The following is a 15,815-nucleotide window of genomic DNA, read 5'->3' on the forward strand; positions in this document are numbered from 1 at the left end:
CAATGAAAAAGTAAAAAATATTTAATTTGTTAAAAAAAATGGAATGTACTCACCAACCACTCTTCCAGCATGGTTGCTTGCTAGCCTAGGGCTTGTACGCCCAAAGGAAGTTTGGGGAGCTCCCCCACCAACACTATGGCCAGTTGACCAAAGTTCCCCTGAGGCCAACGGGTACCCTGGGGCATTGTGGGGGTATCTGGTTGTACTGAACTCATATAACTAGGGGTAACTAGAGGATCACTGGGCTGCCCCGGCCCTGAGAGCCATGAATGCGGCTCTCCCTGGAAATCCGGCGCTGGCTGAGAAGGGACAGGGTTCAGAGCACTGGTTGTAGCCATCTGACTCCCAACCTCCCCTCCTCCTTCTCCACAATAGAGTTACAACTCTCTTTACTCAAACGCGAGACACTACCCAGAGGTCCTTTCCTAGTTTATTCACTCATTCAATAAACATGTGTCCAGCACCTACTATATGCTGGCACTACTCTGAGTGCTGGGAATTCAGGAGTAAACAAGATTGATAGGGCCGCTGTAAACACATGAAACAGACCATAAATAAGCAAAGAGTTAGATAGAGATGATAATTTCAGATAAGAAAAACAGGATGATGCCATACAGAGTGTTGGGTGAGGTTAATTTAGATATGATTAGGGATGAAATGGAACTATTTAGATAGGGACCTGAATGAATAGGGACAGCTGGGCTAAAAATTCTGGTGCTGGAAGTTTGTTTTTTTTTTTTAAGATTTATTTATTTATTCGAGAGAGAGAGAATGCATGTAGGAGCATCAGCCCAGGAGCCAGAGGGGCAGGGGGAGAGGGAGAGAGAATCTCAAGCAGTCTCCCCGCTGAGCATAGAGCCAGATGCAGGGCTCAATCTCATGACATTGAGATCATGACCTGAGCCAAAACCAGGAGTCAGGCCACTTAACTGACTGAGCCACCCAGGCGCCCCGGTGCTGGGAGTTTCAAGCAGACCAAAGGTCCTAGGTCCAGATGAGTCTGAAGATCAAAACGTTCTCTTGATGTAGAAGTCCATCAGAGACAAGGGCCTACAAGAGGTGTGGTCCACCCAGCAGCTCCCCAGGCTCGGTGCCAGGGCTGCCCCAGTCCTAGGACGGGCTGGCTCTGCAGAGCTGCCGGGGCCCACTTCTGGCCTTCCTCCAAGATCCAAGACAGCCCCTCTGCCTTTTCCGCCTTCCTCGTCACTGCTAATCAACACCAAGGAATCCCACAGCTTTCCTCCAGCGGTGTCTGTGCCCAGAGAAATGGATCTGTGTTAGCCAGGGGTTTGTTTTTTGAAGTACCAATCTACATGAAAGAGCGCAAGGCTCTGTACAACCATCACATGACGGCTACTGCCACAAATACTATAAAATCCCGCAGAGAGCTGGGCCTCCGGATTGGAATAAACTGGGAACATTCTGAAGAGAAAGACAGCCTTAGCAGGGATGAGAGAGAACATGTGGACTGGGAAAAGAGGAACACTCTGCAAGGTGGGACCACAAAAGGAGTAATGCACATTGAGAAGCTATGAGTGTCAATCCTATTGGAGTAGAGTTGGCACAGAGGAAGAGTAGGCAATTCTTTGGAAAAGTAGGATGAAGCCAGATGGTAAAGGGCCCTAAATGAAGTCCAGGGAGTTTGGATTATCCCATATGAAAAAGAAGACAGTGAAGTGTGGAACATTTTTGAGCCAGGGCAGTTAAAATGGGAATGTCTGGGGTGATATGAACATGGGGCTAAAGAAGGAAGAAAGAAGAGCTAGAGGCTGGAAACACTGTAGAGGAGATTTCTCTGATTGCTAAAATAAGAAATGATACATTTCTAGAATATCAAAGTGACTGTCATATGGACTCGGCCCCAGCTGAGCTCTCTGTGCACGTGTCTGGGTCCAACAGAGAGACCACTAGGAGTAATAAGGAGAAGAAAGATCTGTTCTGAACCTAAACCCACTGGGTCCAAGGAACTCTGTTGTAAAACCCATTTGCCTGCATTACATGCAGAGGAAACAGTCGACTTTCCTTCTTTGCCACTGATTATGGCACCACTGTGGAATTGTGTGGGCTCAAGGTGATCACCAAAAATAAACTCCTAGGCCTCAGTGTACCACAAGAGAGGACGCAGTACCCAGGAGAGAGAGGAGGCCACGACCCCAGCAGAGCAACGCTTGGTGAAAAACAATACTCGGCAGAGATCACCAGGCCCTGGGTCAATCTCACTCCGTGTAAGTAGGAGAATAGAGACGTGCATTCTCATGGCCGCCATAGCAGAGAACAGAGATGGCGCAGAATCCCAAAATATGAAGAAGAACAGCAGGTAGAAGAATGGTAAGGGAATTGGCAAAGTAGATGCGGAATCCTACAGAAGCTCAGAATTGCAGGCCTGAGATGCCATGGGAGGGTAGGGGGTGCAGGATGGGAATGAGAAAAGTGGGGAATGGTGGGGACTCTATATGGAGCAAGATCAGTGGTTCCCACCCACCCCGTCTCACAGAAGGGAGTCATACCTTCTCTGGAGAAACTGGAGGGAGGATGGCATGTGTGCAGGGCTTGAGGAACAAACTGACTTGATAAGCTGCATTGAAGTCTGAACACTCATGCATACCATCACTCCCCAGACCCTTCCCCTTCTAGGATTATTTCACTTTTAAAAGACTAAATGTAGACAAAAACACAAGTTAATTCCTTAAAATATATATTTTGTGGGGCACCTGGGTGGCTCAGTGGGTTAAGTGTCCGACTCTTGATTTCAGCTCAGGTCATGATCTCAGGGTCATGAGATTGAGCCCCACGTGGGGCTCCCTACTGGGCGTGGAGCCTGCTTAAGATTCTCTCTCTCCCTCTGCCCTTCCCCTAACCCTCATAAACGTGTGCATGCGTTCTCTCAAAATAAAATAAAATAAAAGTAAATAAGTATATAAATAAATAAATCACTATATATACATATATATGTGTGTGTGTGTGTGTATATATATATATAGTGTGTGTGTGTATGAAACTCTAATCATAATGAAATAAAAGTAGTCATGTAAATAAACACTGACACAGCCCGCTGACCCGGGAGGGGGGGTGGGAGATACTCACTTGTTCTCCTCTCTCTCGCATGCACCTACCTAACAAAATTGTCGGAGAGGCAAGAGTTCACCTCCACCCTCTTAGGATCTTCACTGACTCTGAGAATTAAATTGGCAGAAGACAGATGAAGAGGGGAAAACATACACATGTATGTAATGTGAGTTTTGCGTGGCACGGCAGCTCTCATAAGGCAATGAAGACTCAAAATAATTGCAAAACCTCCAAGCCTTTCTATTAGGTTGAAGTAGAGGTAACTGTGGAAAAGTAACTCAGTTAAGTGGGGAGGCTAAAGAAAGGTAAGAATTATTTGAACAAGGCCTATTTGTACAGAATTCTCTCAAGTCTCAACTTCCTGTCTTGATGATAAGAACATTACTTTCCTTCTGGTTTGGGAAAGACATCTTCCATATGGGGGGTTTTATCTTCTGCATTTAGGAAGAAATAGGGGATAGTCAGAGTGCCCTTCTTGTACTGGCTGGGTTTTTTTTTTAAGTGCTTTTAGCTCAAAATAATTTTGATGTCAATTCTGAGGCATATTTTGGGATGACATAGTTTGGTCTCCTTCAAAATCGTGCTTAATATTCTAGGTAAACCAAGCACCAATAAATAAATACAGCGTCCTCTGCGTCTCCATCGTCTCCCCCTTTAACAAGAGTTTTCATTCAGTTTCTGTGTCACTGAGGGAACTGGGCAATATGCCTGCAGCGGGTTTGGGTTTCGATTCTCTGAGCTTTGGGAGGAGGAGAACTGTGAAGGAAGTATGAATTTTTAGAAGCAGGGAAATGTGAGCCTTTGCATGCAAATGTAGTTGGCTGTTTTCTTGGGTTTTGATATTTGGGGAAACTGTTAGCAAATCCTTGAAAATAAGTGATTTCCATCCTTTAAAATATATATATATAATTCAAAAAGTTAACAAAAATAAGTGTTTACATTTAAGTGGAAGAGGAAGGAAGTTTTGTTTTTTGTTTTTTTAATTTACAGCAAAATAAGACTGCAGTTGCTTTCAAATAATAGGAGGGAGGTGAATTCATGTACCTTTGTACAGGATAGGGTGGGGAATTGCTCCTTTTTTTAAAAAATTTATTTATTTTAAGTAATCTCTATACCCAACGTGAGGCTCAAACTCACAATCCCCGAGATCAGGAGTCACAAGCTCGTCCGACTGAGATAGCCAGGCGCCCTGGGAATTGCTCCTTTTATAGGAAAAATCCTAGAGGGAACCTTTGGATGTGAATGGACCCCATTTTCCTACTCCAGGTCTTGCTCTAGAAGAAGCAGATGACACAAAATGAGCTGAATTTGGAGTGTCTGTAGGTAGACCAGAAAGGGACGTGGTTTGGGGAGCAGAGATAGAAGAGAAGAGAAAGAGTGAGGGGAACGGTTTGGTTGTGCTGGACGACCGGAGCCTGAGGAAGAGACAGGTAGGGAGAAACACCTAGGAGGGGTGGGGAGGGTGGTTCAGTGGTTCCCTGCCATGCGCTGCACTGCGGACACCTCCAGTATTCGGTTCTTCCAAAACTTCGGAAAAAGATTTATTCGGGCAGCAGGATATTATTTTGAAATGTTACCCAGTATAGTTCCCGTTCCCAGCACTTCCCACTTTCTGACCCTTATCCTTTCCCCGACTTCCCACTTTCCCAGCGACAGCCTTCCAACAGGAGAAGGATGTTAGAGCAGAGCACAGGGCTTGCATTCTTGGCTTTTGACTGTTAAAATCTTAGGAATCCAAGCATAAATTATAGATTTAAAACAATATGTCATGAGTCAAATCCTGTTCTTTCTGTCCCTACCCAAACCCCTGGAGATGTTCTCCAGACTAGGGAAAGGAGAGTCAGAGAGGAATGAGATAGAAGTTCTCTTTAGGGTCTTTGAGAAGTTCCCCTGTGCCCTGTCCTCAGACCAGCCCTGGGGGATGACCTCCAGAGAGTTTGAGGATCTGAGAGCAAAGCAAACCAGTGACTCGCTAGCCAGGTGGGCAAGCTTCCAGAGGTGCTCTGTACCCCAGAGGGTATAGGTAAAGATGTCTGTGTGCCAACGATGGCAGCCTCACTCATTTCTGGGACCCACCAAGGTGCTGCAGGACTCCTTGCCAAGAGTAGCCCAGATGCGGTGCTGGCAACCAGCAGATCTAGGCTTGCAGTCAAGGCAAGGAGATCTCATCAGCCATGATCTGGGTAGACTGGACAGAACAAAGGACATCTCAACAAATACCAGTGTGAAGAAGAAAGACAAGAACCAGACATGACCAACTCTTAACCAAAGACCTGCATGGGCTGAAGGGAGGAAATAGGCTAGACCCCCACCACCACCACCCTTGATGCTCTGACAGCATATAAGCCCACCCCACCTCTGCCCAGAATTTAGAATGGGTGAAAGAAGGAAGGGGAGAAATCATGAGTTTAACCTAAAATTGGCTAAGATGAAGTTTCTGCCACTAGACGGAACAAATGGTGATTGTTAAATACAATGATAGAAGGATCAAGAAAGTCACATTTCTCCTGAGCCTGAGTTTGTAGCACAAGAGCTGTACCTGTAACACACAAAGAAGCGGGGACAAGAAATAAAGGAAGAGGAGCAGAGTCATGTGCCGGGGATGGGCTGCGCACCGGGGGAGGTCCAGAGGCCTTGGTCAAGAGCATCTAGGCTAAAACAGGGAAGCAGACTGGAATGATTAGACCATAATTCTCTCAAGAAGATTTTTGGACAACTTAGTGAGACTACTGGAGATCCTGCAGCAAATAAAGTGATAGCAACCACTATGCCATTTGAATATTAAAGCGTTAGTGGTTTGGGGCATCTAGAGGTCTTGGAAACACCTAGAAGAGAGCATCTGATGAGAAAAGAAGTGCAAGCAAGCCTGGGGATGCTGGAGAGTTGGGAAGGGAGAGGGTGCAACGTAACAGGGTGGTGCACCCTCTCCCTAGGAGGAGACACTGGAAGCATCTATCTTCACAGGATATGAGTGACATCCCTCAGATGTCGAGAAGTGAGGAAAAGCTAGGGGAGAGAAGTCATGCTTCACAGGCTTTGAGGAAGATGGAGAAAGTAGTTTCTTTTCTCCCTTTCCCACCCTGCTAAGAGTCTGGAAAGTTAGGTCTAAGGACAGAGAGGGAAGGAACCAGTCAGAATATTCACTCAGTGTTATGTGAGCCTGGCTTCAGTGAGAAGTAACATCAGATCAAAGAGCCAACAGCAATCAAAAGCAAAGAGCAAAATTCCTCTGTGGACAGCTGGAGACCAAAGTGGACAAACTGATAGGAATGCGGGGAGAGAGGGAGGGTTGTGTTTGCTCTTGAATGTGCAGGGCTATGCCCTACTCACCAGAATTTTCTTCTACCAAACAAGCTGCAACAGGCTTTTTTTTTTTCCTATTTATCTGCTGAAATTCGCTTTCATAGTAGAACATTAAAAAGTTAATAATTTATAGTTCCCAAAGTTTAATACTTCTTCTCATTCAAGTAACTATAAATAAATATGAATTATATGTAAGGTCATATGCAATGAGTAACAGGAATGTATTTAAGGAGGCTATTTAAATACAAACTGCTAAGCATTTTTCCCCTAGGGTGACTTTTCTGAACTTGGTAGTAGAGCTATTCTTAGATCAAACTTTCATTAGAAATTCTATGTCATCTTTTATAAAAGAATGCATTTTATAATAGCAAAAATATACATGCCATTTTTACTAGGTGAACAGTATAACTCCTCTTACTATCTATACCTGGCTTATTGAATGCTCTGTAAAATAGTGTGATTAGTTTCTGGTAAATATGCCAAAGTTTACATCTGAATGAATGTTTTTCCCTTCAGAAGTCATCTTTTTAGAAGTTGTACGATTATCACAAAGACTCTGACATCGGTCAGAGTTAACTTCCAGAACTCTGTTTTAAGAATAGCTGTCAGAGGGCGCCTGGGTGGCTCTGTCGGTTAAGTGACTGCCTTAGGCTCAGGTCATGATCCTGGAGTCCCAGGATCGAGTCCTGCATCGGGCTCCCTGCTCAGCGAAGAGCCTGCTTCTCCCTCTAACCCTCCCCCCTCTCATGTGCTCTCTCTCTCTCATTCTCACTCTCTCAAAATAAATAAATAAATCTTAAAAAAAAAAAAGAATAGCTGTCAGAGCTTAAAGCACAGTCTTTTATATGTCCCTGGTAACAGGAAATACTTAGCTTTTGAGGTCAATTTCTATTTGTAAAGAGCAAAAGAAGTCTCAGATCCATGATTATATGAGTCATTAAAACAGTCATAAAATGATATCCTTATATGGATCACTAACTAGCCCTGGTGGCAACTCAAGAAGAAGAAGAAGAAGAAGAAGAAGAAGAAGAAGAAGAAGAAGAATTGGAGTGTAAATGTGGTATTGCTGTATAAACAAGTACATCACCTCCCAAGGAGACTACCCTGGAGGACAACCCATTTAGGTGTTGTATTGCTTAATCAAACTTCTGGAGTGCTCTATACTTAACACGCATCCTATGTTGCTAGGCCTGTGATAATCAATGAAACCAATATGAAAATCCAATCCAAGCATTTTTCTCTTTAGCTGGGGCCCAACAATAAGGTTTACTTAGCTGGTTGACCATCACACCCCTAGGGAGACTGTCAGTGAGCACAGCATGAGCTCTATCAGGCAACAGGGTAAGCATAGTGATTGAACAAACAATCAAATACCGTCATGGTCTCTACTAAAGCAAGAACCCCATCTGCCAACAGCCCTATGAAGCCACTTAAACAGAGACCACAGGGCTGAGTGATGCCTGCATTGAGAAACCCAAATAATCCAATGCGGTAATACCTCAGTACTAGAGTTCAGGATAGCTGTGTAGGATTTTTGACTCTGGACCATCACAGAAACCTACAGACCAGGGTCAACATGACAATGCCACTTTATCTCATTCAGAACTATGGTCTTTTCACATCACTCTATCTTTAGTAAATACATGTTCAAAAGCAATCAGCTTCTTACTTTCAGTTTCAAACATTTAACTATGATTGAGTAACCAACACAGGTATATAGATTCCGGTATCTCTCTCTGTTTGTTAAAAGATCTACTTTTTGGGAACACCTTATGTGGACATCCTTGTCCCTCAGTGGCTTCTGCTAGGTTATTAGGCCTGGACTGCAAGCATTAAGTAGTTCTGTTCTTTCACGGTGGTGCCTAGGATATTGTTGACTTTATATTCCTTAATATGACAATGCTGAATTTAGAAAGTCACTTAGAAGTATATCTAACTATGTCAGACTGGGACAAAGATCCAAATCGGGGCACCTGGCTGGCTCAGTCAATAGAGCATGCAACTCTTGATCCCCAGGTTGTGGGTTCAAGCCCCACGTCGGGTGTCGAGATTACTTAAAAATAAAATCTTAAAAAAAAAAAAAGAACCAAATAAGGAAAACAGGGACCTAAACACAGAGCGACATAGCAAGGTAAAGAAATCAGCACCATCATCTTTATTTTAATTATTTTTAATGAAAAACATGAATGAATAATTTTAAACGATTTAAAATTTAAATGATTTAAAAGTCACTGGTAAGTGATTTCTTCCCAAATATTTTTTTTAACTTATTCTCTAAAAGAACTTCAACTCTTATAACCATTAAGCAAATTCAACAACTCTGCTGTTTTACTTCTCTGCTTTTTCTTGTTTTTTAGCCGTTGCTCAAATTTACCTTTAAAGAAACTTCTGGAGACCCCTTATCCCATTAGATTCTGCAAAAGTATATTCTCAGATTACTAATGTTTCTGCTCTAAAGATCTAGATCTTTTTTTAAAACAAGATATGTCTGTGGTGCCTGGGTGGTTCAGTGGGTTAAGTGTCTGCCTTTAGCTCAGGTCATGATCCCAGCATCCTGGAATCGAGCCCCGCATCAGGCTCCCTGCTCAGTGGGGAGTCTGCTTCTCCCTCTCCTGCTCCCCTTGCTTGTGCTCTCTCTCTCTGAAATAAGTAAACAAAAATCTTTTTAAAGATTTTTAAAAATAAAACGAGATATGTCTTCTATGAAATCAAACATGTCTTCTCCAGTACAGTTTTGTAATAAAACTTGCCTGTTTTAAACACTCTACACAAATTTACATTTATTCAGGTCATTTATGCAATTTTTATCAATTCTTTGGTATTCTGACCTAAGGCTGGTTTGCTGGTTTACTCCTAGTACCTGTGAATGTGCCCTCATTTGGAAATAGGGTCTTTGCACAAATAATCAAGTTAAGATGAGATCATACTAAATTAGAGTGGGCTGTAAATCCAATAACTGGTGTCTTTCTAAGAGGAAAGAGGAGATTTGGCTACACAGACATGGAGAAGAGAGCCATGTGACGACCTAGGCAGAGACTGGAATGAAGTGTCTCCAAGCCAACAGCCACCAGATTGCTGGAAGGCCCAGAAGCTAGGAAGGGGTGAGGAGCTATTCTTCCCTGAAGCCGTCAGAGGTAGCATGATGCCTCTGACACCTTGATTTTGGACTTCTGGTTCCAGAACTGCGAGAGAATAAATTTCGGTTGCTTCAAGCCAGCCAGTCATTTGCTAAGGCAACCTGGGGACACCAGCCTCACACAGCTGGTGAGTAGAGGTCCTGGAGTTTGATCCCAGTTGCCTGCATCCCAAACATCAAGCATAACCCATAGTCCATGCTTTCAACAGTGGTTCTGGTGGCCATCTGACTCCCCAGTCTACTCAGGGTTGCTCCAGACTTCATAAGCCAAGTAGAAATGTTAGGCTGGCTGAACTCAAGGTAAGAACTACAGGTCCCCAAACTCCGTGTTATTGTCACTCAGAATTGATACATGGGGAGCTGTATAGAGTAATAGAAAGAATGCTGAAGAGCCAAGTCCAGAGACCAATAGTGATATCAACCAGAATAGTGCTGGGGCAAGTCATTTCACCTCTTTGGGTCTCAGTTTCCTGCTCTGTCAGCAGTCAAACTAAATATTCCCTGAGATTCCAGACAACTGCGTAACCAGCTGGCGGGACCCCACCATGGGTTATTTTGATATTTTGATTTCACTTCTGTTGCTTTGTTTAGTCTGCAAGTTTTATCTTGATTATTCATTTTTTTAAGTGCTTTGCCACTGAATGGGTCACATTCACATTTAAAAGTTTCTCTCTTGTATCTGTCTGTTCATTCCTAGGCAGCAGAAATTAAAATAATGAAACTATTTTAATTTTAACGCAGTGGCACAGTATTTCTTATTCCTTCTGAGGTGACAGCTCATAACTTTTAAGGAAGGACCCGAGCCGGAACAATGTGCTGGTAGCCACAGCAGGTGCAACGGCAGGGCTGTTTCGAAATCAGAGCAATGAACCGTCTCCAAAATAAATATAGTACAGTGATTAGCTATTGAAACCATCCACCATGCCGAGTAATGTAAATACTGAAGTGGGTTGTTTTCCAGGATGACCTTTCTTTAAGAATGTAAAGCAGGCAAAAATGCATCTGCTTCTACAGCTGTGCCTGCACCGAATCAGGCAAACTCTCCCGGTGACACATCCTGTCCAATCTGACAGGTGTGGAACGTAGACATTCTTGGCTACAAAGAAGGACTATTTTCACTTTGACTTGCCCTTCGTTGTGTGTGCCCAAAAGAGTGCTATTTATAAAATGCTCTGGGGGCGCCTGGGTGGCTCAGTTGTTAACCATCTGCCTTCGGCTCAGGTCATGATCCCGGGGTCCTGGGATCGAGCCCCGCATCAGACTCCCTGCTCCACGGGAAGCCTGCTTCTCCCTCTCTCACTCCCCCTGCCTGTGTTCCCTCTCTCGCTGTGTCTCTCTCTGTCAAATAAATAAATTTAAATAAATAAATAAATAAATAAATAAATAAATAAATAAATAAATAATAAAATGCTCTGAAATAAAAGATTAAATACAATTGAGGAGCTTTCGAGGCACCCTCCTAAACACTGGTTCTGTTTCTTCTCTTGAGGCTCCAGGACCTGCAGTGGCTGCCACCGAGAAGGGAAAGAAGAAGGTCATTGCATGGGAGAAGAACACAGCAACCCGAGCTCTTCCTTCTAGTCTCCCCCGTGATTCTCTCCCAGACCTGGACATGGAGGTCCCCATAAGCCTCAGAGCCTCACAAAGCCTTCCTTATGTCTTCCTAAAAACACAGCCAGGATTGTTACCAACATTGTTTGTTGTTCTTATTTCTGTCTTTTTTATTATTCTGGCGTGGGAGAATCTGATTTCCTGAGCTTCAGTGTGAGATGTCTGTGATTACATGTAACACACACATGTGCACGCACATTAAATTGGGTTATCAGTTGTCGCTGAATAAACAAGGAATGTTTCTTTAACTCTATAGGACATGCCAATAAAATTAATAAATACTGAGTGGGTCCTCTCAGCAGGGTAGTCTCAGCAAAGCTTATTCTTTCAAAAGATAATTGATTCCAATTATGAAATGAATAAAGTCACAGGGATAAAAGGCACAGCATAGGGACACAGTCAGTGGTATTCTAATAATCTTGTATGGTGACAGATGGGAGCTACACCTGTGTTGAGCATGGCATAGCATCTAGAGTTATCGAATCACTATGTGGTACACCTGAAACTAATGTGACATTGTGCGTCCACTACACTTCAATTAAAAGCAAGTAAATAAATAATAATATTAAAGAAAAAAGATGACTGATTCCAGAGCTAGCAGTTAAAAGATAATTAAAGTGACTGCTAATTGGTTATGAAGTTTCTTTTGGGGGCTGTGAAAATGTTCTGGAATTAGTGGTGATTGTTGTACAACTTTGTGAATACACTAAAACCCACTGAATGGTACACTTTAAAAGGGGGAGTTTTAAAAAAAATTTTTTTTTTTGGCAGCTGGATGGCTCAGTCGGTTAAGCATCTGTCTTCAGCTCAGGTCATGATCTCAGGGTCCTGGGATCGAGTCCTGTGTCGGGCTCTCTGCTCTGCAGGGAGTCTGCTTCTCCCTCTCCCTCTGTGTGCTCTCTCTCTTTCAAATAAATAAATAAAATCTTCTAAAAAATAAATAAATAAAAATAAAATAAAATTTTGGGGGCGCCTGAGTGGCTCAGTTGGTTACGCGACTGCCTTCGGCTCGGGTCATGATCCTGGAGTCCGGGGATCGAGTCCCACGTCGGGCTCCCTGCTCGGCGGGGAGTCTGCTTCTCCCTCTGACCCTCCCCCCTCTCATGTGCTCTCTCTCTCTCATTCTCACTCTCTCAAATAAAGAAATAAAATCTTAAAAAAAATAAATAAAAATAAAATAAAATAAAATTTTTAATTTAAATTCTATTAGCCAACATATAGTACTCATCATTCGTTTCAGATGTAATGTTCAATAATTTTTCAGTTGCATATAAAACCCAGCGCTCATCATATCACATACCCTACTTAATGTCCATCACCCAGTTACCCCATCCCACCTCCCCTCCAGCAACTCTGTTTGTTTCCTATATTTAAGAGTCTCTCATGGCTTTTCTCCCTCTGATGACGTCCCATTTAGTTTTCCCCCCCTTCCCCTATCTATGGTCCTCTGTGCTGTTTCTTAAACTCCACATATGAGTGAAACCGTATGATAATTGTCTTTCTCTGATTGACTTATTTCACTTAGCATAATCCCCTCCAGTTCCAACCACATTGATGTAAGTTTTCATTAAAAGGGTGAATTTTATGGTATGTGAATTGCATCTCAATTTCTTTAAAGATAGTTAAAGAGTAGCTAGTATGTGCCAGAGATCCTGTGCTAAGCATTAGCCCTTTGAGCCACCTACTACGTGTTAGAGCCTTTCCTGAGTCCTTTGCATTCATCCTCTTATTTAATCTGGATAACCTCCCTAGAGAGAGGGAGTATTAGTACCCCATTTTGCAGCTGAGGAAATGGATTTAGAGTCTCTTGCTTAAAATCACACATGTAGAACTGAAAGTTGCTGGAGGGGAGGAGACTGGAGGGAGAGGATAACTGGGTGATGGACATTAAGGAGGGCACGTGATGTAATGAGCATTGGGTATTATATAAGACTGATGAATCACTGACCTCTACCTCTGAAACCAATAATACATTATATGTTAATTGAATTGAAATAAAAATTAAAAAAATAAAATAAAATAAAATCACACATGTAAAATTAGGCCGAATCATGTGAAACTGCCATTTTGTAGGCTAATTTTGTGTTCAAACATCATCAGTTTCTTACAGCTCAATCTGATGAGTAGCTATATCTGTCCAAGTTCTTAACTGTGCACATGGGAAAACCACTCTGGGGAGATTAGGCAGTAAAGAACTATGAGATGGTGAGAGCCTAGTTCCCTGAATGACAATGCACACCAGAAAGGGCTTCCTGTGAACAACAAATAAGCTTCTATTGCACAAAGCCACAGCGAACTTGAGTTTTGTCTGCTATGACACTAGCACCACTCATCCTAAGTGGTGTACAATGGACTAGAATATACTAGAATCAAAGATAGAAATGGCTAAGTTCCACAGAGTGGAACAAATGATAAATCACAGGGTTAATGTAAAAGAGGACTCAAGAAACCAGTGGCTTAGCCTTTCAGCCGGATCCGCCGTCTTCCAGGAACGCCCCAAGATGACCAACAGGAAGAAAAGAGGAAGGGTTCCGGCTATATGTTCTCTAGGCCTTCTGGAAAACATAGAGTTGTTCCTTTAGCCACATACACGCAAATTTATGAGAAAGGTGATATTGTGGACATCAAGGGAATGAGCACTGTTCAAAAAAGGAATGCCCCACAAACGTTACCATGGCAAAACTGGAAGAGTCTACAGTGGTTCCCAGCGTGCTGTTGGCATTGCTGTAAACAAACAAGTGAAGGGCAGGAGCCTTGCCAAGAGAATTGATGTACGTAGTGAGCATATTAAGCACTCTAAGAGCAAAGAGAGTTTGCTGAAGCGTCTGAAGGAAAATGAACAGAAAAAGAAGGAAGCCAAAGAGAAGGTACTTGGGTTCAACTGAAAGGCCAGGCTGCTCCACCCAAGAAGCATGCTCTGTGAGAAGCAACAGAAAGGAGCCTGAGCTGCTGGAACACATTCCCTATGAATTTATGGCATGATTAGTGCAAAAAGAAATAAAAGACCTCTAGACTGTGAAATATTTCTCTTATTTGAGAAGTGTGGTGCCTCCTCCCCCAAAGAAATATTTAAAGCAAAAACAAACAAAAAACAGTGGCTTCCCCAAATAAAGGGCTTATTCTTCCCACAAAGTAAGAAGCCTGGAAGTGTGCAGAGCAGGGCTGGAACCCTGTTTCCAGGATTCTATTAGGGACCCCAGATATGTCTACCTTTCCATTCCACCATCCTTAGCATGTGGGCTTCTGAGAAAAAAGGGTAAGTCAAAAGACAAAGGTGCATGCCAGTCAGAATTAATCTCCTTTTAAAGAGCTTCCTCTGAAGCCCCTCCCAGAAATGACCACAAGGCAAGAACTGTCAGCGGCTACTGTAGCTTCAGAGGAGAGCATGAAATGTGATTAAGACAGTCACACTTACCCCCGTACAAAATCGGAGTTCTGTTGGTAATGGAAAGTGGAAAAAGAACATTAGGTCACATGGTCTGCCTCACACAGGAAGAAAGTTCAAAAAACCTGAGCAGACAAAACATTGGCAAATGTCCACTACAAGGGGCAGCCAGAATTTGGACCCAGGTTTGATTGCCCCAGAGCCATGACTCTTAATCCCAAACCACGCTGACTCCTTTGTAGACATATAGTCTGGAAAAACATGCATACTATTTACCAGAATACAAGGGTAGCGCACTAGTTCCCTATTACTGCTATAACAAATAACCACAAACTAGGTGACACAGCAACACAGATTTATTCTCTTACAGTTCTGGAGGCCAAGAGTCTGAAATCATTCCCACTGAGCTTCAGTGCAAGGTGTTGGCAGGTATCTTTCCTTTTGGAAGTTTGGAGAGGAGAATATGTTTCCTGGTCGTACTGGCCTCTAGCTTCGGAAGGCCGTCCACGGTGCTTGGCCCCTGGCCCCCTCCTCGAGTCCCTGCAATATCACATCTCCTGCTATAATCAATTCTGCAAGGATCCTTGTCATCCCATTTGCAACCTATCCGGATAATCCAGGAAAACCTCCCCATTTCCAGATCCCAAGCTGAATCACAATGGCAAAGTCCTTCTTGCCACGTGAGGTACCTTCACAGGTTCCAGGGATTTGGAGGTGGATATTCTTAGTGGCCATTATTCAGCCTGCCAGGAATGGTAAGTCATAAATTAATAAGTGCAAGAAAAAAAGGATGACAGCATTGGCAAGTGCCTTGAATAAAGAGCAAAATTAATATGTAGAATCTAAAAAAAAAAAAAAACAAACAAACCAAAAAACAAACAGACTCTTAAATACAGAGAACAAGCTAGTCTCGCCACAGGAAGGGGGCTAGGTAAAATAGATGAAGGAGATTAAGAGGTACAAGCTTCTGGTTGAAAATAAATAAGTCATGAAGATGAAAAGTATAGCATAGAGAATATAGTCAGTAATATTGTCATGACATTGCATGGTGACAGATGGAGATGACACTTATTGTGGTCAGCACTGTGTGTAGAATTGTTGAATCAGTACGTTGTACACCCAAAACTAATATAAGACTGTATGTCAAGTATACTTCAACAACAAATTGTTCTTAATTAAAAAAAAATTTTACGAGAGCTCACAAAGAACCATAGGAATTCAGGTCAAAGAGAGATACTGCTTGGATAATCAGAGAGGGGAGCATAGGGGTGCCTGGGTGGCTCAGTCGGTTGGGTGTCTGCCTTCGGCTCAGGT

Source organism: Callorhinus ursinus, unplaced genomic scaffold, assembly GCF_003265705.2.
Source record: "Callorhinus ursinus isolate GAN/ISIS: 27379988/994484 unplaced genomic scaffold, GSC_fseal_2.0 scaffold3, whole genome shotgun sequence".
NCBI classification, from domain to species: domain Eukaryota; kingdom Metazoa; phylum Chordata; class Mammalia; order Carnivora; family Otariidae; genus Callorhinus; species Callorhinus ursinus.